The sequence below is a fragment of the Lathyrus oleraceus genome, chromosome 4 (genome assembly GCF_024323335.1).
Source record: "Lathyrus oleraceus cultivar Zhongwan6 chromosome 4, CAAS_Psat_ZW6_1.0, whole genome shotgun sequence".
NCBI classification, from domain to species: Eukaryota; Viridiplantae; Streptophyta; class Magnoliopsida; order Fabales; family Fabaceae; genus Lathyrus; species Lathyrus oleraceus.
Genome location: NC_066582.1, coordinates 185,616,757 through 185,639,050, shown reverse-complemented (window position 1 = coordinate 185,639,050; position 22,294 = coordinate 185,616,757).

Here is a 22,294-nt window from a genome sequence, read left to right as displayed (position 1 = left end):
GGAGTAGCATTCGTTTTCCCTAGCAGGGTTTGGATGGTTATCCCCAGCAGGTGTCAGATCGATGATTCCCCAGTTGCCAGGCCTGGAGGTGGCTGTTCCCCAGCAGAGTATCTGCGAGCATTTCCCCAGTGAAGTCGTCAGGTATTTGTGAGGGTTTCTCGAAGCAGAGTTGGGATCGATATCCCCAGCAAGTCAAAGACTGTGGTATTCCCACAGAGTGCAGTGAAGGATCTGTATCCCCAGCATGTCCTCGAGAGGGTGGGGTGCAAAGGAGGTATTCCCCAGCATGTCCTCGAGAGGGTTGGGTGTAAAGGATCTGTATCCCCAGCAAGGGTTGTCTATTTCCTAGCAGCAGTGCTATCCCCGGCAGGGTGGAAATCGGAGCAGTGGCGAGTTCCTCAGCAGAGAGTCTCGTTTTCCCCAGAAAATTCCCTTGAGGGGGATATTTTTATGCATTCATCATGTAGAATAAGCATTGCATATTGCATAGAAAAATAAATAATCGCGTAGCATTTCCATAATTATGGAGCATTACGCAGAAGAAATCAAGCATGCATCATTGCAAACGTCAGCTAGTCTCAAGCCGTGGTTACTGTTTGAGAGGTATTTTGCCAGAAAATGAAAGTGTTGCTCCGAGTAGTATAGCCTCATGATTGGATCACAGGTATTGTCCCAGTGGTACGACACTGGAGAAGACTCCTTCCGTCGGACGGAGATGGAAAAGGGATGTATTCAACGCAACCCAAACTGTGGTTACCGCTTGAAGATTTGGGGTTCACCAAAGGTGAAGATGTTACTCTGAGGAGATTAGCATCACAACGTCAGATCAGCAATGTTCCCCAGTAGTGCGATATTGGAGGAAATGTTCCCGTCGGATAGAGATGGGGATACAGTCAGAAGTCGTTACGCGATCAGCGCGATTCAAGCCGTGATTACCGCTTGAGGTTTGGTTTTGTCTGACAGCGAAGACGATGCTCCGAGGAGTTCAGCATTGTGAGTTTGGAACCACCGTTTCTTCCCAGACATCAGTAAGTGTTTGGTCGATCATTGTTTGATGTCTGTCCGCATCATGGTTTGATGTCTGTCCGCATCATTGTTTGATGTCTGTCCGCATCATTGTTTGATGTCTGTCTGCATCATTGTTTGATGTCTGTCCGCATCATTGTTTGATGTCTGTCCGCACCATTGTTTGATGTCTGTCCGCATCATTGTTTGATGTCTGTCCGCATCATTGTTTGATGTCTGTCCGCATCATTGTTTGATGTCTGTCCGCATCATTGTTTGATGTCTGTCCGCATCATTGTTTGATGTCTGTCCGCATCATTGTTTGATGTCTGTCCGCATCATTGTTTGATGTCTATCCGCATCATTGTTTGATGTCTGTCCGCATCATTGTTTGATGTTTGTCCGCATCATTGTTTGATGTCTGTCCGCATCATTGTTTGATGTCTGTCCGCATCATTGTTTGATGTCTGTCCGCATCATTGTTTGATGTCTGTCCGCATCATTGTTTGATGTCTGTCCGCATCATTGTTTGATGTCATGTCAACATCATTGTTCGGTGCCTGTAAACATCGAGTTTCCTCCCGGTCATTGGTTAATGTCTGGTCGAGCTTTTTTTTGGTGTCAGTAAACATCATCGTCCGATGTTCAGTAAACGTCGAGTTTCTTCCCAGTCATCAGTCAGTGTCCGGTTGAAGGTGTACCCTCTGACGTGTTGCCCTTAGAGTGGTGATTAGTGAAGTTTCCGACTATCAGGTTGAAGCACTTATGGTATTCAGGCCAGTTTTTCGGAGTTCAGACCGAAGTGGTTTTCGGACCAGGTAGAAGAAGAGAAAATTTTCGGGGTTCAAGAAAAGCAAAAAAAAAGAATGAGAATCCCGAGTGGATGTGGTGTTCAGACCATGGTTATCCCTGCGTTATCATTTATTTTGGCATCCAGGTCGTCGGTTTTTCGAGTTTTTCTTCGCCGATGCTGACAGGCGTTGTTAATTATTATCCCATCAGAGTGCAAATTGTTCGTCTGTTCTTGGTATTCAATCACTCTTCATCCTGATCATCTGAAAGCCGAGGCTATTTCGTATCGACAGGTTCACAGTGGATTGAATAGGGGCAGCTGTAACATCTCAAAATTTGCCCTCTTCTCTTGGGACTAGCATTAACATATTTGCATATCATTTTAGGACATTAGGCATTTCATATTGCATATCATGTGGTTACATAGTGCAAGCCATCTTTCCAAGTCTTAATCAGGAGATGAGGAAGTTCAAAGGTGCAAGCCTAGGGTTTATTGATTGATCATGGGCCATCTGAGGATTGGGCTGTGAATTAGGGTTTCATGATTCTCAAGGGTATTGGTCTTCATCTTGATTGAATTGATACATCATCATCATCATGGTTGGATGTCATCAGAAGATTGAAGAAGATTCCTTGAGATTAGGGTTTTGACCACTGGTCAACCCTAATCAGTTGTATTGGGCCAATCAGGGCTGGATCAGGAGATGGGGTTTGTGATGGATATGAGGTTCGTTTGATGGTTATATGGTGATTATTGAGGCTAGGGTTTCACCCTTGAGCCATTTCAGTTGAGGATTGGGGCTCAGATTGATCTATGCATTGCCAGATTCATCCGTCAGATGAAAAGTCAACCGTGGTCAACTGTACATGATCTGATGGATGTGGAGATGGAAATGAGTGGAAGACACATCATTCATGTTGGAATAAGTGTTAAATGACATTGCAAAGCTTGAGAATGAAGAAAATCATGTCAGGACAAAAACTGCCAAAAATAGCAAGTGACTTGTAACTGAAGTTTCTAAAAATGGAAAGTTTTTGACCTCAAAAACAGAAGTCCAAGGAAGCTTCAAATGAAAAATTGTTCAACATGACAGTTGTAGATCTTGCTCTCACCTTTCCAAAAAGTCCAAGAACTTGAAAATCCAATGTGTGGTTTGCAAAATATGGCTCAGTGAATTTCAGAAAAGACCCGTAATCAGGAGGCCATAACCACCACATACTTTGTCCAAATTGCAAGTTCTTTATATGCACAAACTCCATTTGACATGTACTTTGAGGGTGCATAATTGGATTTTCCCAAAAATGGCCAAGGCAAAAAGTCACTTTTCAACTGGACAGCTGAATTGGACCAGGGGCAAAATTGTCCAAATGTCAAAATAATTGGAATTTTTGAATGGGACTTTTTCCAACACCTCAGGAATGGCATTTAGAATGTGTTTGAATTTTCATTTCATGCATAAGGCTTTTAATTTGGATTTTGTCTTGAAAAATGGAAATGACAAAATTGGACCAAATGCATACACATGGTGAATTTGAGAATGGAGCAACCAATGGACATGAAACAAGTTTCTACAGTTCCCATATGATATTTAGAAGGTGTATGTGCTGTCACTGAGGTGGCATGAGCTGTCTAAAGGAATTGACCATTTTACCCCTCCTTTGAAAATGACACTTTCACTTAACATTACCATTTAACTAATTAACTTGATTAGTGAATGATTAAGCTCACATATATAATCAAAATCACTCCATAATCATAACTGAAATCACATTCTCCAAAGTTGGATCTAGAAACCTCTCATTCTCTCAAGTTTTGCTCAAGAACTCAACACTTTCAATTCCCAAATTCTCCACCAATTCTCAACCAAACTTCGAATTTCTTGTTGATCTGAACTCCTTGCATCGTCCTCTAGATCTGTTTGTGGAATTTGGAGTGAAAAGCTTGGCCAATCGCAACTGTTCAAGAACACCTCATCAATGGCAAATCCGAATTGAGGCCACTAGGAGCGAAGGCAATCGAAGTTAGCATCCCTAATCACCTTCCTCATCACTCTAGTGCACCTGTTTGAAGCTTATTGATGCCAAAGCCACGCGCATAACACTGCTCCTTCCAGGTATGTCCAGAATTCGAAACTCATGAAAAGCTTGATTGCTATGTGCATTCTATAGTGCGTTTGATGTAGAGAACAGTGATAGCTTTAGTTTTGAGAATGGATGACTGAGTAGGGAGAGATCGCGATTTGAAATTTTGTAACCAAACCCTAAGCTCATCGATTCAGGAGATTTAGAGATTTTTAGGATGAATGGAGTTGAGATTCGTATTCCACGTAGTTAGACGGTTCGAATGAGTACCTATTTGTCCATTTTGGTGTTGGTTTGTTCGATGCGTGTTCTTGGATGTTCGTGTGAAATTCTGCATTTTCTTGGACTAAAAACGATGAACTGAAGGCTTTTGATCCACTGTCCCATTCAAATTTTCAAAATACATGTTTCCCTCCCGCGCCATTAACTAATTACAATATTGCCACTGTAGTTTTAATTAATTAATTTAATTCACAAAAATTCATATGACCTTTAAAAATTCATAAAAAATAGCAAAAAAATTCTAAAAATATGGAAATTTTTTCTATGGTTTTGTTGACTTGTGTAGGATTTTTTTGACCTATTGGTCAAAGTTGTGCTTGGCAAATATTTTATTTGGCATAGGCTTTTCTAATGTATGTCACATTTTGATACATTTTGGCAATTTGATCATGAAATACTCATATCATAAAATAAATGGCTGAAAATTTTTGTGGTGGTTCTTGACTCATTGAGGATTATTTATATGTAAATTTCATGAATTTTTGATACCTGGTTAGAGAGCAGCAAATTCTGGAACTTAGGTGTGACAATTTGTGTCACACCTCTTGATGTCAACTTGTTGAATTTAATTGGATGACCTATGCATGTTGGAATTGGCTGAAATTTTGCATGATGACTTGTTGATATGTTAGGATGTTGTATGAATTTTTGTAGAATTTTTCACTGCCTTTTCTAATTGATCATGATTTTTCATTTCTGGTTGTTGAAATTGCAAGCTCATGTGATACATGTTGGTAGATTGATTGGGAAATCCTCATATTGTATTGTATGGCCATGAAATTTGATATGCATGAACTAGACACATTGTGTGACCTCCCTGTTTTGGTCTCATCCATTTCTTTTTTGTTTTCAATGAGATATGAATTTTTGAATTGGATGTATGCATTGATGGTGTGAATTGAAGCATGTAATTGTGTCTGTTTTTGTGGATTTTCATTGACATGGTTCCATTTGCCCAATTAAGCTCAAATTTGACATGGTAGACCTTGATTGACCCCTGTTTAGGTGTATTTAATTTGAGAATTTTTGGATGTGTTTTGATAGGGATTTGAATGCAATAATTCTGTTTGTATGCTTGGTGCTTCATTTGAACCAATGTGCCTTGTTTTGTGCATGAATTGAACATAATGGATGATATAGACATGGGACCAATGATGTTTGCTTGTGTTTGATGATAATTTGATGTTGGATGATGAATACCTTGCTGTTTTGAGTTTTTTCTTGCTTTTGGACCCTAGGCTTGGCCTAGTGGTCTAGTTACTAATATTTGCTTGGTTTTTCAGGATCAAAAGCATAATGTACATGGAGAATGATACAAGTTGATTTTGATTGATGTTGTGGATGTTTGTACACTAACATAACATTGTTTTGTAGGTGTTGGAGCTTGGGCTTAAGCCTTGAGCTTGCTTTGTGTTGTATTGTTTAAACTGTTTGATTGTTTGCTGTATAGTTTGTCTGATTGAGTACTAACTGTGTTTGACTGTTTCCAGGTACTTTAGTTGCTCAGTTCCTTGTGAACTATTGCTTTGCTTTGCTTAAGCAATTGGCATTGAGGTAAGTCTTCTTGACTTCATGTAGTCTGGAGACCCGGCTGTTACCGGGCCGGGCAAATTGTCTGAAGTCCTCCTTAAGAGGCAATGCTTGTGTATGTTTATTTTTAAGCCAAGCAGGAAAAGCCCTTCAAGTAAGGCAATTGGTGGAAGGTAGGGACAAGCAACCTGTCCCCCACTATTCTGTGAGTCTTCTCATTGCTCCCATTACATGGTTGTAGCATCGAGATCAAAAGCCCAAGATCTGTTGTGTCAGAGTCATCGAGTATAGAAGGGTTCCCCCATTCTGGACCCATGCTCATTTGTCAGCTCTCCCTGGTTAGGGATAAGAGCTGTGAGGTCTGATCCTCACTTCATCCTTTCATCTGCTTCACCTTAGCCTCGTAATGGCAAGGTTAAGAGCAAAACCAGCCTGTACAGACGACTCGCTTCGGCGGTCAAACCCCATTGATTGAGCCTCTTGTTTGGTTATAGTGGGTGTTATGTGGATATCTGATTGACATGCTTGTTTGAGATACCTGTTCTCATTTGATGATATATGATTGTATGCTTGTGTGCTAGCTTCTTTCCTGGTTAGGTTAGTTTGCTTATGCAAGTAGGATAGAAAACCAAACTTAGGGTTAACGATGCATGACAACATTAGGCTCGAGTCTCAGCTCCCTAGTTGTGTGTCATTCCCCGGTTTCTGGTTAGCAATTTAGTCCCTTTCAGGGGAACTACATCGCCCTGATCCTCGTGCCAGACGAGGTATGTAGGCAGGTGGTCGTGCGAGACCACTCCGGGCAACCTTTTTCTTTTTTGCGTGTGTTTACTTGTTATCTGACTGTGGGTTTTGGGTTCGGATGCCGACGTAAGCCCAGTGATTGGCAGTCGGGCTCCACGTTTGCCCTTTTGAGTGTGTTTTGGTTCGGATGCCGACGTAATTCCATCCAGTGGTTGTCGGGCTCCATGTTTGCCACCCTTGCTTGTTTGTATGTTTTGTGTTGTTTGGCGTGCGTAAGCCGAACTACAGAGGCTCTGATTCTTGTTCCAGACAAGATATGTAGGCATAAGGTGCGATACCTTATCGAGCTCGTTCCTCTTAACCCCACCTGCGTTCCCCGCGTGTGTGTGTGATGTTTAGCAACCTTTTCTTTATTCTAGGACGTGGATCCCGTCGAGTACGACGGACGTGAGGGGTGCTAATACCTTCCCCTTGCGTAACCGACTCCCGAACCTTTTCTCTCTGGTCGCGAGACCATGTCTTTTCCAGGTTTCTCTGAGCGTTTCCTTTCCCTATCTTGGGATAAATAACGTTTAGTGGCGGCTCTGTGTGTTTTTATTTTTAGGCTCGCCGGTTGATTTTTCGCAGGATGCGACAGGAAACCTCAGAGTATTTTGCTTCCTTCCCTTTTTCTCAAGTGAATCTCCCAGTGTAACTCCAAGTGTGTTTTCCTCTACTGAAACTTCAGTATTTATAGACTGATTTTCGTGGGTAGTGGGCTCAAATGAGGGAGACCCAAGTCCAAAAAAAATTGTTATATTTTATTTATTTATTTAATTAATTTTATTTAGTTATTTATTTTTAACTTTTTTTTTTTCGTTTTTTTTTTCTTTCTTGGATCTAATTCTGATTGACATGTTAAATGACCTAAAAATGAATACATGCATGAGGTGTAAAGCGTATGCTTCCAGGAAAAATGAAGGGTAAATTTTGGGGTATTACAGTTGCCCCTATTCAATCAACTAGAGACCCGGAAAGAAGATGGCAGCTGCTTTCGTACTTTCGAGGTATCAAGGGATTGAATACAATAAAAGCCCAAAAATTTGCACTGAAGTGAAGTGAAGTGACAATGCCTATCAGAATCGGCAAAGAGGTGGCCTTGAAAGAAGAATCCGTCTGGTACGGTGAGAGTCAGTCTGAATATCGAAAAAGAATGTTAAACTGGATACCAAAATAAATGGTAAAACAGAAATAACCATGGCCTGAATGCCGCTCATCAGTCTGAATACTGGAAAGGACTTCGATCTGAACATCGGAAAATTGGCCTGAATGCCACAAGTCGCATCGACCTGAACGTCGGAAACTTCTTCGATCTGAACATCGGAAAGACTTGGCCTGAATGCCACTTCGATCTGAATATCGGGAAAACTGGCCTGAATGCCACTTCGATCTGAATATCGGAACACTGGCCTGAATGCCACTTCGATCTGAATATCAGAAATTGGCCTGAACGCCACTTCGATCTGAATATCGAAAAAAACTGGCCTGAACGCCACTTCGATCTGAATATCGGAAACTGGCCTGAACGCCACTTCGATCTGAATATCGGAAATTGGCCTGAACGCCACTTCGATCTGAATATCGGAAATTGGCCTGAACGCCACTTCGATCTGAATATCGAAAAAAATGGCCTGAACGCCACTTCGATTTGAATATCGGAAATTGGCCTGAACGCCACTTCGATCTGAATATCGAAAAAAACTTCATGCCTGTCAACATTGGCAGAAATAGGGAATGATAATAAAGGCGACGCATGGGCCGATGACACTTGCTGGGGATAACCAAGGTGGGTCATGAACAATCTTCAGTCTGAGTACTGGAAACAACTTCTAGCTTATCACTTGGGATACCGAGAATGTTTTATGCTTATATGCGTATGTTTGAATCTTTCAATGGCGTAATGCTCCATGAAAATGGAAATGCTACGCGATTTGGGAGAATGCAATGCAATATGATTCTACATGCAGGGATGCGAAATGCTGGGTAGAATGCCAAGCTGAGGCAAGGGGATCTACTGGGGAAATGATCACCATCTTCTGGACCCTGGCAAGGTTGTTGGAGATGCACAGCACAAAGAATTCTGTGGGGAAATGACCCACCATACGGTGTTCTAGCAATGACGAAATACCGAGATACTGACTGGGGAGAGAACGACATTGAACACCTGCTGTTGGGGAAAGCGATAGTGGTTCTGGCAACCACGATCTGCGAGAGATGACTCAACAGGGAAAGAAAACACTGGTACGGTACCGAGGTTCTGCTTCAAGGAAAGAAACCATGGATCTGGCATTGGGGTTATCGATCTGGCCTCGAACTCTAAGGAGCAGCCACTTCTGCTGGGAAGATACAGTCTGGCACTGTCAACTCCGCTGGGGGTATACAATCTGGCACTGTCAACTCTACTGGGGAGTGTATATTCTGAAACAACCGCTTGGGGAAGTACGGTGGTGAGAACCTGCAGGGATAAGACACCGGATTCGTCTGTTGGCGACTTCACTGGAGAAGATATTCACGATCATCTGCAGGGGATTTTAAGGAAATGCCCCGAGGGTACCTGTTCTGAATAGACGATCCAAAGCACTTAAAATTTACAGCAATTTTAAATGTTTATTAAGCATGTACCTGTAAAGCCCTTATGTGTCATGATGCAATGTTTATCAAAAATTCGGACGTCATTTTTGCAAACAAACAGTAAAATGAAAATGAAAACAGAGATATACTGAATAACATGATTTTATTGATTGAATGGCCTCTGAATAGGCATTTACATCAGGAAGCAATCCCTGGGAAGAGGTAATCGCACAAAAGATAAAAACAAAAATTAATCTAATGGCAATGTGAAATGGATTTCTATTGGGTTCCAATTCTGCTATGACTTGCTCGTCTTCAAGATCCTCCAGATGATCAGCCTTCTGAAAAGGTGATTGGACTGTTTCCTACCTTTCGAAAATTTCCAGTCATCGACATGAGATGAGATTCGGAACTAACTCAGAACGCAGTCATTCGCTTAATCCCTAACTTTTGCCTGGATCGCCCTTTTCGGGTTTTCAATCCACCGGGATACCCATTTTTGCCTAAGTTGCCTTTTCAGGTTTTCAACTTACCGGGTGTACGATCTTTTCATTTTTAATCCCTAATTTTTGCCCGAACCTTTTCATTTTCTTGGTTCGTCGGGATGCCCATTTTTGCCTGGACTATTCTTTTTACTGTCCAGCGGGTCTATTTTATGCGAAGTATTTTTTAACTGCGTCTGAGTTCACAGGGGAAGTGAAGTTTTCACCATCCATAGTTGCAAGCATTAAAGCCCCACCATCAAAAACCTTGGTGACAATATACGGTCCATCATAGTTAGGAGTCCACTTGCCCCTGTGATCTGTCTGAGGAGGAAGGATACTTTTCAACACTAAATCTCCGACTTGGAAACAACGAGGACGCACTTACTGATCAAAGGCTCTCTTCATCCGACTCTGATACAACTGCCCATGACAAATGGCTGCCATTCGCTTCTCTTCGATAAGACTCAACTCATTGAACCTTGTCCGAATGCATTCGGCTTCGTCTAACTTGACATCCAACAAGACTCTTAGAGAAGGAATCTCCACTTCAACAGGTAGGACTGCTTCCATACCATACACCAGGGAGTAAGGGGTTGCCCCGGTCGATGTACGTACTGAAGTGCGGTACCCATGCAAGGCGAAAGGTAGCATCTCATGCCAATCTCTGTACGTGACGACCATCTTCTGCACAATCTTCTTTATGTTCTTATTTGCCGCCTCAACAGCGCCGTTCATCTTAGGGCGGTAAGGGGAAGAATTGTGATGCTGAATGTTGAAGTTCTGACACAACTCCTTCATCATTTTGTTGTTGAGATTAGAACCATTATCAGTAATGATTCTTTCGGGAATCCCATAGCGACAAATGATTTCTTTCTTGATGAAACGGGCAACCACATGTCTGGTGACATTCGCGAATGACGCTGCTTCGACCCACTTGGTGAAATAGTCGATGGCAACAAGGATGAAGCGATGCCCATTGGAAGCAGTCGGCTCAATCTTTCCAATCATGTCAATGCCCCACATAGAAAACGGCCACGGCGAAGTCATCACATCCAGAGGATTTGGCGGTACATGCACCTTATCAGCATAAATCTGGCATTTATGACACTTCCGAGCATATTTGAAGCAATCTGATTCCATGGTCATCCAGTAATAACCCGCTCTCAACAATTTCTTAGCCATTGCATGTCCGCCGGCATGAGTACCGAAGGAACCTTCATGAACTTCCTGCATTAACATGTTCGCCTCGTGTCTGTCCACGCATCTGAGCAAAACCATGTCGAAGTTCCTCTTATACAGCACATCGTCTTTGTTCAAGAAGAAACTGCCTGCCAATCTTCTCAAAGTCTTTCTGTCATTGTTGGATGCCCCTGCAGGGTACTCTTGATTCTTCAGAAAGCACTTGATATCGTGATACCAAGGCTTGTCATCGACTACCAGTTCAGCAGCAAACACATACGCGGCCCTGTCAAGGCGCATCACATCGATCCTGGGAGCATGGTTCCAGCGAATTACCTTGATCATGGAGGATAGAGTAGCAAGTGCGTCTGCCATCTGGTTCTCATCACGAGGTATATGATACAATTTTACTGTTGTGAAGAAAGTCAACAGTCTTCTCGTGTAATCTCTGTAGGGGACCAGAGTGGGCTGGAGAGTATTCCAATCACCATTCACTTGATTGATCACCAGAGCTGAATCTCCGAAGATGTCCAAAGTCTTGATTCTCAGATCAATGGCTTGCTCAATACCCAAAATACAGGCCTCGTACTCAGCTTCATTATTTGTGCACTCAAAAGTCAAACGAGCGGTGAAAGGCATGTGGGCACCTTCCGGAGTTGTAATGACAGCACCAATTCCACTTCCTCTAGCATTGACAGCCCCATCAAACAACAAAGTCCACTTTTCGTTTGGATCAGGTCCTTCCTCAACAACTGGCTCTTCACAGTCTTTCATCTTGAGGAACATGATGTCTTCATCTGGAAAATCAAACTTCATCGGCTCATAATCATCAATCGGCTGCTGAGCAAGATAGTCTGACAGAATACTCCCTTTTATGGCTTTCTGGGATATATACGGGATATCATACTCTGTTAAAATCATCTGCCAACGGGCAACACGTCCGGTGAGAGCCGACTTCTCAAAGATGTACTTCACTGGATCCATCTTAGAAATCAACAAGGTAGTATGGTTCAACATATACTGCCTCAGTCGGCGAGCAGCCCAGGCCAAAGCACAGCAAGTTTTCTCAAGCTGCGAATATTTGACTTCACAGTCGGTAAACTTTTTGCTAAGGTAGTATATGGCATGCTCTTTTCGACCAGACTCGTCATGCTGTCCCAATACACACCTCATTGAGTTCTCAGTCACTGATAGGTACATTATCAGAGGTCTCCCAGGAACTGGAGGTATAAGGATCGGAGGTTTCTGTAGATACTCTTTTATCTTCTCGAAAGCCCTTTGACAATCTTCATTCCACCTGATAGCCTGATCTTTCTTCAGCAATTTGAAAATTGGCTCACACGTGGTTGTTAGGTGAGAGATGAACCTTGCAATGTAGTTCAACCTCCCTAAGAAACTACGGACTTGCTTCTCTGTTCTTGGCTCTGGCATTTCCTGTATTGCTTTCACTTTGTCAGGATCCACCTCAATCCCTTTTCTGCTAACAATAAAACCCAACAATTTTCCCGATCTCAACCCGAAAGTGCACTTGTTCGGATTAAGTCTCAGTTTGAATTTCCTCAAACGCTCAAACAGTTTCTGCAAATTCACCAAATGTTCTTCTTCTGTCTGAGATTTGGCAATCATATCGTCCACATAAACCTCGATTTCATGATGAATCATATCATGGAACAGAGTCACCATAGCTCGTTGATATGTTGCTCCAGCATTTTTCAGACCAAACGGCATCACCTTGTAGCAGAAGGTGCCCCATGGGGTTATGAAAGTTGTCTTTTCCATGTCTTCTGGTGCCATCTTGATTTGGTTATAGCCAGAAAAGCCATCCATGAAGGAGAATACCGAGAACTGAGCTATATTATCCACCAAAACGTCGATGTGAGGTAATGGGAAATCATCTTTAGGGCTAGCTCTGTTCAGATCCCGGTAGTCGACACACATCCGTACCTTTCCATCCTTCTTAGGTACTGGGACGATGTTTGCAACCCATGGCGGATAATTGGTGACTGCTAGAAACCCTGCATCCAACTGCTTTTGCACTTCTTCCTTTATCTTGACAGCCATCTCTGGTCTTGTTCTTCTGAGCTTCTGCTTGACCGGAGGACAACCTTCTTTGAGAGGCAACCGGTGTACCACGATGTCTGTGTCCAGCCCAGGCATGTCCTGATAAGACCAGGCGAAGATGTCAACGTATTCTTGCAGCAATTCAATCAGCCCTTTCTTCACATTGTCTTCTAAAGCAGCCCCTATCTTGATTTCTCTCTTGGCGTCCTTGGTGCCGAGATTAATCACTTCAACAGACTCTTGATGCGGTTGAATAACCCTTTCCTCTTGTTTTAATAACCTGGTAAGCTCTTCAGGGAGTTCACAGTCTTCATCATCCTCTTCTTCAGCTTGAAAGATTGGATTTTCAAAGTCGAAGCGAGCCATAGCAGAACCGTTATCAATAGGATCCGGTGACGTGCATCTGCATGAGTGATGGTATGTGCTTATGAGTGTGAACAAGAAGTGAAAACTAAACAAAACATTGCCATTTTTTTATTTTGAAAAACTGCAAAAATAGAAAGACAGGGAACGAAATATTTGAATGCAAAAATACGTCCTTTATTTAGGATAAAAATGCAAGTGTCACATAGACGGGCCCTACAATGAGTCATTACGCCCTGGGCGGAACGTAAGACTTGGATATGCATGAATAAACAAAGAAAATTACTCTTCAAGAAGAGTGACTTGGATAATCTTTTCAGAACACCAACTGTTGATGACTTCACCCGGGATCCTCGGACGCACCCAGTTGTCAATGTCACAATCACTATCCTCATCTTCATTGTTGACCGCAGAGACCTCACTGGGAATCACAAAATTAACAGGAACAACATCTGCGAATTCATTAGTAGCATCTTCAAACCCTTCTTCCTCAACCCCTTCCACAAACTCTTGGACAGACAAATCTTCAACCTGGAGGATACCTTTGTCGAGCAAGGCCTGGATACCCTACTGTAGCTTCAAACAACCTCCACTCTGAGTGGCACAATCCAAACAACCCTTCCCACAACCGGGGAAAACATCGGCCTTCAGCAAGCATCCTTTGATATCCAACAATGGAGTCTTTAACTTCAACACATCCTTAATGGACTTGGCTTTTCCCTCTATCATGTTAACGTTCGCACCACCATGCTGGGGCATGGGATTGTTAACGACATTCGGAGCCGGTGCAAGGTCGATGGCCTTTGAATCTATGAGGTCCTGAACTACGTGCTTAAAAGCTTTGCAGTTCTCAATATTGTGACCAGGTGCCCCAGAGTGGAAGCTACACCTAGCGTTGGCGTCGTAACCCACCGGAAGTCTACCAATAGGAGGAGCCAGAGTGCGCAGTTGCACAAGTTGTAGTTGTTGAAGACTAGAAAGCAACTGAGCGTACGACATTGGAAGGGTGTCGAAACGCCGGTCCATCGTCCTTTGCCTCTGTTGATCCCTTCGGGTACCGTATCGGTGAATGCCTGAGTCAGCTATCCTGCTGGTGGAACACCAAACAACTGAGAACACTGTGGCGGTACCTGTTATGCAAGACATGCTGATGACTATGCAAATGCAATGACATGTTTATCAATTCCAAAAGGTATTCTACCCCCTTGATTCCAGTCTCTCAATAGATAAACGATGTAAAAAAAGACTAAGCCGTTGATGAGAACCAAGAAAATTCCGACTAGAATCAAGTGGAAGATATAAACCCCACAGAAATGGATAAACATGTGTGAATGATTATGAATGCAAAATGATGTGATGCAAAATGATGTGAATGTAGTGCAGTGGCATGGAAATCAGGATTGCAGGATCCGCTTGAACATTTGTCGGGTTACACTGTCTGAAGAGAAAACCACTGAGGAATATAATACAAGATCAAAGCTCTGCTCCAGAAAACCGGGTTGGTTGGAGGTTAAGGTTTCCTGAATTTAGCCCGCCCCTCACTGGTAGGTTCTAAGAACAGAAGTTCGTCAACTTCAGCCCTTCAGTCGCGAATAATACGTTTACCACTGAAGGTTTGGCATTATTACGGGATAAAAGACCTCCACTGACTCCCCTCAACAGGACATCCTAAAGCAAGTTCCCAGTCTCGGGGTCCTCGGATTGATCAGCGAGAATGCGCCCACCAGAGCTAACATAATCACGTCTCGGAGGAGAGGCCTCGACTGAGTTCTCGGGAAATGGTCACCAGAGTCGACGATTTCTAAAGGAACATCATGTCGTTACGGAACATCCGTAGGACATAATATATCCAAGAGAAACCCCGTCTGGGTGTGGTTCTTCACGAACGACTTAACGTAGCAACATGCCACGCAAGCCTCATGATCATCCACTCTAAAACCTGTGTGTACACTCAAGCCTGGGTAATGGGCTTATCTCTCGTAGAACATCCCATCCCAACAAACAAACAAACAGATACAACAGATGCATGCAAGCGGGTAAGCAAATAAATATACAAAAGCATGAACACCCAATAAACAAGAAATCACACAAGCTAGGAGGGACTCGCTTAGGGAAGATGGACCAGCAAGAGGTCAACTTCTTAGTGTCCCCAGTGGAGTCGCCAGCTGTCGCAACCTGAAAAATACAGTGCGCGAAAAAAACAACCGGCGAAAGAAAAAGACAGAAGAGTCGCCACCGTGCGTTATTCATCCCAAAGGAGGGAAAGGAAACGCTCGAAGTAAACCTGAAAAAGGAAAGGACAAGACGGGGTCTCGCAACCAAATCTTGGGTTTGGGAGTCGGTTATGCGAAGGGAAGGTATTAGCACCCCTACGCATCCATAGTACTCTACGGGATCCACTTTTGTGGTTTTTGTCTAAAGGGTGTGGGTTTACCTAATGTGTTTATTTACTAAAAAGGTTAAGAGAAATGACTCGCGCGGATGTCGCATCCACTGCATACGTATCTCATCTGAATATGAGAATCAGAGTCTTCGTAGCTCGGCTGACCTATGGGTTGGGGGATGTGTGCTCGCTAAGACATCGCGTCTTATGCCTACGTATCTCATCTGGAATGAGAATCAGAGCAAGCCGTAGTTCGGCTAACTACGGGGTTATGGATTGGGTTTTGGACGAACAACGTTACTACGCAATCTACCGGATGCTCGACCTTTGGAGACTTACTCGCCTGTAGTAGAAGGAGTAAACGTGTGTTATGGAGAAGAAAAATCAATGAAGGGTTTGTTTACATTGTAGGAACGCGCATGCAAAAGGGTAATGAGGATAAGACCTCATAGCTCTTAACCCTGGACAAAGGAACCTGCATAAAGTAAACACAAAAACATTGCCTCCTATCGAGGTCTTCCAGCTAGGAAAGCAGTAAAATGCGGGAAAAATGTAAAAGTACCACGCGGATGAAGATCCGAAGTAACAGCAATTAGAGGAATGGGAAACCCTGAGATCCTTCCAAGCTAACATCATCAAAGAAAGTGGGTCAGTACAGGTAATCGGAATGAACCTCCAGGGGTTATCCCACAAATAAAGTGGGAAACCACGCAAGTTATCCCTGCAAAAGTCATGTGCCTAATTGGAGAGCTTGATTGAAATTGAGTTGCACCCGTGAGGTTTACAAAACAATCTTTAGGGTTTATGTGAGGCAGAGGTGATTCTGTGCAGTTGAGTTCCCTTCAGGGTTTGGAGGTTGCTCTGAACTCTGTTAGTTCTTCTCTCACTATCTTTTTCCTCAGGGTTTTGTTCCAAGGAAACCTCAGAGTATTTTGCTTCCCTCCCTTTTTCTCAAGTGAATCTCCCAGTGTAACTCCAAATGTGTTTTCCTCTACTGAAACTTAAGTATTTATAGACTGATTTTCGTGGGTAGTGGGCTCAAATGAGGGAAACCCAAGTCCAAAAAAATTTGTTATATTTTATTTATTTATTTAATTAATTTTATTTAGTTATTTATTTTTAACTTTTTTTTTTTCGTTTTTTTTTCTTGGATCTAATTCTGATTGACATGTTAAATGACCTAAAAATGAATACATGCATGAGGTGTAAAGCGTATGCTTCCAGGAAAAATGAAGGGTAAATTTTGGGGTATTACAATCCACAATAACATTTATGGATTCCATCAGGACATTGGTCCTGGAGTTGAACACTCTGTAGGCTCTGCTGTTAGTTGAGTATCCTAGGAATATACCCTCATCACTTTTGGGGTCCATTTTCCTTCTCTGTTCACGATCTGTAAGAATGTAACATTTGCTTCCAAAGATATGAAAGTACTTCACAGTAGGTTTTCTGCCTTTCCATATTTCATACAGAGTGAAAGAGGTTCCTTTTCTCAAGGTAACTCTATTGTGAACATAGCAAGCTGTATTCATAGCTTCGGCCCAAAAGTGCATAGGAAGCTTCTTTGCATGAATCATAGCCCTGGAAGATTCTTGAATAGTTCTGTTTTTCCTTTCAACTATCCCATTTTGCTGAGGAGTTATAGGAGAGGAAAACTCATGACTTATCCCTTCAGATGCGCAGAACTCATCAAACTTGGAGTTTTTAAACTCCGTCTCATGGTCACTCCTAATTCGGACAACACAACTATCCTTTTCCCTTTGAAGTCTGATGCACAGATCTTTGAAGACATCAAATGCATCTGATTTTTCTCTGATGAAGCTTATCCAAGTGTATCTGGAATGGTCATCAACAACTACATAGGCATATCTCTTTCCACCCAGACTTTCAACCTGCATAGGTCCCATTAAGTCCATGTGCAAAAGTTCCAGAGTTTTGGATGTTGTAGGATGTCCCAGCTTAGGATGTGACATCTTGGTTTGCTTGCCAACCTGGCATTCTCCACAGACTCTTCCTTCATCAATAAGAAGCTTTGGGATTCCTCTAACTGCTTCCTTGGATATGATCTTTTTCATACCCCTTAAATGAAGATGACCAAGACGTCTATGCCACAGCTTCACCTCCTGTTCTTCCTTGGCTGAGAAGCAAATTGTGGAGTAGTTTGAGACTTTAGGTTCCCAGAGATAGCAGTTATCTTTGGATCTGGCTCCTCTCATAACTTCCTGATTATCTCCATTCGTCACAACACATAGCTCCTTAGTGAACTGAACATAGAACCCTTGATCACACAGCTGGCTTATGCTGATGAGATTAGCAGTTAGTCCTTTTACTAACAGCACATTATTCAGTTCTGGAACTCCAGAACTGTCCAGCTTACCCACACCTTTGATTCTTCCTTTAGCATCATCACCAAAGGTCACATAACTGGTAGTGTGAGGTTGTATATCCACCAATAAATTCTCCATACCAGTCATATGTCTTGAGCAGCCACTGTCAAAGTACCAGTCTTCTCTGGTAGATGCCCTTAGAGCTGTATGAGCTAACCTAGCAACCCATTGTCGTTTCTTGATGGGGGCATTATGCTTATATGCCTTATGCTTAGGTCTGACATGAGGGGTTTGGTTAGGATAACCATGCAACCTGTAGCAGAAGGCTTTTATATGACCAAATCTACCACAGTAGTGACATCTCCATCTCTGAAATTTCTTCTTCTGATGGTTACTCATCCTGGTTCCCTGATGTTGAGACATTTGTTGTGACTTCTGCTTGAATTTTTGAACTTCAGCCTTTGAGCGTTTGAGTTCAGCAGAGGATTTCTTCACAAAGCCTAAACCAGACATGGTTCCTGACTTCTGTCCCACCTTTAGGATCTCTTCCAACGTGTCAGTTCCTTTATTTAGCATTCTGATGGATTTTGTCATTTGATCTAGCTTGAAGGTCAGCAAGGTTATCTCACCATTTAGACCATCTATGACTGTCAGATGCTTCTTTTTCTCATCCTCCAGCTCCTTGATGAGTTTCTTCTACTTTTCTCCTTGTACACACACTTCTGCACTTTTGACACATAGCTCTTTATATGAAGCAGCAAGTTCATCAAAAGTCAGTTCATCTCCACTTGAGTCATCATCAGAGGCACAGACACTGGTTAGTGCAGTGACATGCTTAGCAGATTCTCCTTCAGATTCACTCTCAGAATCTCCTTCAGACCAGGTGACAAATAGCCCCTTCTTTTGCATCTTGAGGTAAGTAGGACATTCAGCTCTAACGTGTCCAAAACCTTCACATCCATGACACTGGATTCCCTTTCCTTGGTTGAACTTTTCTTCAGATGTTGATCTTTTCCTGATGTCAGACGAAATGTTCTTGACATTAGGTCTACCTTTTTTATCAATCTTCTTTATGAACTTGTTGAACTGTCTCCCAAGCATGGCTATGGCTTCTGATATGCTTTCATCACCTCCGATACTTCCTTCTTCTGAATCCTCTTCAGTATTTGATACAAAAGTTATGCTTTTGTTCTTCTTTTCAACATTCTCACACAAGCCCATTTCAAAAGTTTTGAGAGAACCAATAAGCTCATCAACCTTCATATTGCAGATATCTTGAGCCTCTTCTATAGCAGTGACCTTCATGGAAAATCTCTTTGGCAATGATCTGAGAATCTTTCTTACAAGTTTCTCTTCAACCATTTTCTCTCCTAAGCCACCAGAAGTGTTGGCAATTTCAAGAACATTCATGTGGAAGTCATGAATAGTCTCATCCTCTTTCATCCTCAGATTTTCAAACTTGGTGGTCAGCATCTGAAGTTTAGACATCCTCACTTTGGAGGTACCTTCATGAGTTGTTTTGAGAGTATCCCAAACTTCTTTAGCCAGTTCACAGTGATGCACCAGTCTGAAAATGTTCTTATTTATTCCATTGAAAAGTGCGTTCAAGGCCTTAGAGTTTCCAAGGGCTAATGCCTCTTGCTCCTTGTCCCACTCTTCTTCTGGAATTTGCATAATGATTCCATCTTTACCTGTCTTCGTTGGATGTTCCCATCCTTTGTTGACAGCTCTCCAGACCTTGCTATCTAGAGACCTCAAGAAGGCTATCATATGAGGTTTCCAGTCATCATAGTTAGAACCATCCAGCATGGGTGGTCTATTTGAGTATCCTACATCCTTGTCCATGGTACTAGAAAGTAACGTCCCTAGATCTCACCCAGAAATTAACAGGCAGGGTGTCTGCTCTGATGCCAATTGAAATTCTAGTTAACAGACTATCGATGTCACATGGGATGTTATGACATCCAATTCTGCGCAGACAAGAATTATGCAGAACTTAAAAGTAAAGTGCAGTAAATAACACAAGTAATTGTTTACCCAGTTCGGTGTCACACACACCTACGTCTTGGGGCTACCAAGCCAGGGAGGAAATCCACTATTAGTAGTATTAATTCAGACCTTAAACCAACTGTTTAATCCTATCACTTAATACCTACCCAATGCAATTTCAATCTTAAACTAAGACCAGAGTTCCTACTCATTCCCCCTCAATCACCGCAGTGATTACAACCTTTAATTAGATTAAAGTTAATGGTGAAGTTATACTTCAAACAACTCTTGATTGTGCTTAACAGCTTTAATCAAGATACACAGCACTCACGCTTAAAAGCTTAGAGTGACACAACACTTACAACTCAATGAACACCCTAGTCCAATGCAATCATCTAAGTGATAATTGCTTGGCTCACAAGATACACCTAATACAAGACACACATAAAATACAGCAGTGAAGAACAATGGTACAATGAATGCTTCACGCTTAAAAACCCATGAGTTCTGAAAGAAGGATTGCCATCCTTTTATATTGCAGCACTTGGGCCTTGTACTTGTATTTCCTAAAATTAAGGTTAAGCAAGTTAACCTAATTTCCACATATTAGGGTGCTAACAAATAGGCTATTTGTTAGGTTCATTAATTGTAGCTCAGTTGTTAGTTTCCTGGATTTTAGCTCAGCTATTGGATTCCTGAAAAATAGCCTGAGAAAAATACTGAAACAGAAAAACTAACCATCCTACAATTTAGCATATGTTGTCAGGAATGAATGTCACAACATTCAGTTTGACGTCCAAAACATAGACCATATGCTAAGTCTGTTATTTTCCTGAAAACAGACTGTACTAAATGTTGTACTGTAAAAGACCAACAAGTCTATACTTCAGTATCAGCTTACAGTTATAAATGTCAAAATATCCAGTTTGACATTTTGACAATGAGCCTTATGCCAGGTCTGTTATCCTCCTGAAGAACAGACTGAAATAAATACTAAGCTGAAGCAGAAAAAACCAACCTGCCTATTATTCAGTATATGTCGTCACTGATGAATGTCATAACATCCAGTTTGACATTCAGACAGTAGGCCTTATGGCAGGTCTGTTAGTCCCTTGACAAACAGACTGAAATAAATACTGAGTTATAGCAGACAACCAACTATTCTATACCTCAGTATCTGCTGACAGGGATGAATGTCACAATATTTAGTTTGACATTCAGTAAATCATGTATTAGCTAAACCTGCAGCATACTACTTAAGTATGTCATGACATCAGTCAAGACATCAGAGTACAGTTAGATGTTCTAACATACAATGCAGCCAATCAAACATCTCCAAAGCATGTCATGACATTATAGTCCAGTTAGTGTTTTACCACAAAATGCAGCCAATCAAACATCTACACTCTTTCATCCTCAGATTTTCAAACTTGGTAGTCAGCATCTGAAGTTTAGACATCCTCACCTTAGAGGTACCTTCATGAGTTGTTTTGAGAGTATCCCAAACATCTTTAGCCAGCTCACAGTGATGCACCATTCTGAAGATGTTCTTATTTATCCCATTGAACAGTGCATTCAAGGCCTTAGAGTTTCCAAGGGCTAATGCATCTTGCTCTTTGTCCCACTCTTCTTCAGGAATTTGCATAATGATTCCATCTTTACCTGTCTTCGATGGATGTTCCCATCCTTTATTGACATCTCTCCAGACCTTGCTATCCAGAGACCTCAAGAAGACTATCATACGAGGTTTCCAGTCATCATAGTTAGAGTCATCCAGCATGGGTGGTCTATTTGAGAATCCTACATCCTTGTCCATGGTACTAGAAAGTAACTTCCCTAGATCTCACCCAGAAATTAACAGGCAGGGTGCCTGCTCTGATGCCAATTGAAATTCTAGTTAACAGACTATCGATGTCACACAGGATGTTATGACATCCTATTCTGCGAAGACAGGAATGTTTACAGCAGGTAAATGTAAGTGCAGTAAATAACACAATGAATTGTTTACCAAGTTCGGTGACAAACACACCTACGTCTAGGGGCTACCAAGCCAGGGAGGAAATACACTATTAGTAGTATTAATTCAGACCTTAAACCAACTGTTTAATCCTATCACTTAATACATATCCAATGCAATTTCAATCTTAAACTAAGATCAAAGTTCCTACTCACTCCCCCTCAATCACCACAGTGATTACAACCTTTAATTGGATTAAAGTTAATGACGAAGTTATACTTCAAACAACTCTTGATTGTGCTTAACAGCTTTAATCAAGATACACAGCACTCACGCTTAAAAGCTTAGAGTGACACAACACTTACAACTCAATGAACACCCTAGTCCAATGCAATCATCTAGGTGATAATTGCTTGGCTCACAAGTTAAACCTAATACAAGACACACATAAAAATACAGCAGTGAAGTATACTGGAACAATGAATGCTTCACGCTTAAAACCCCT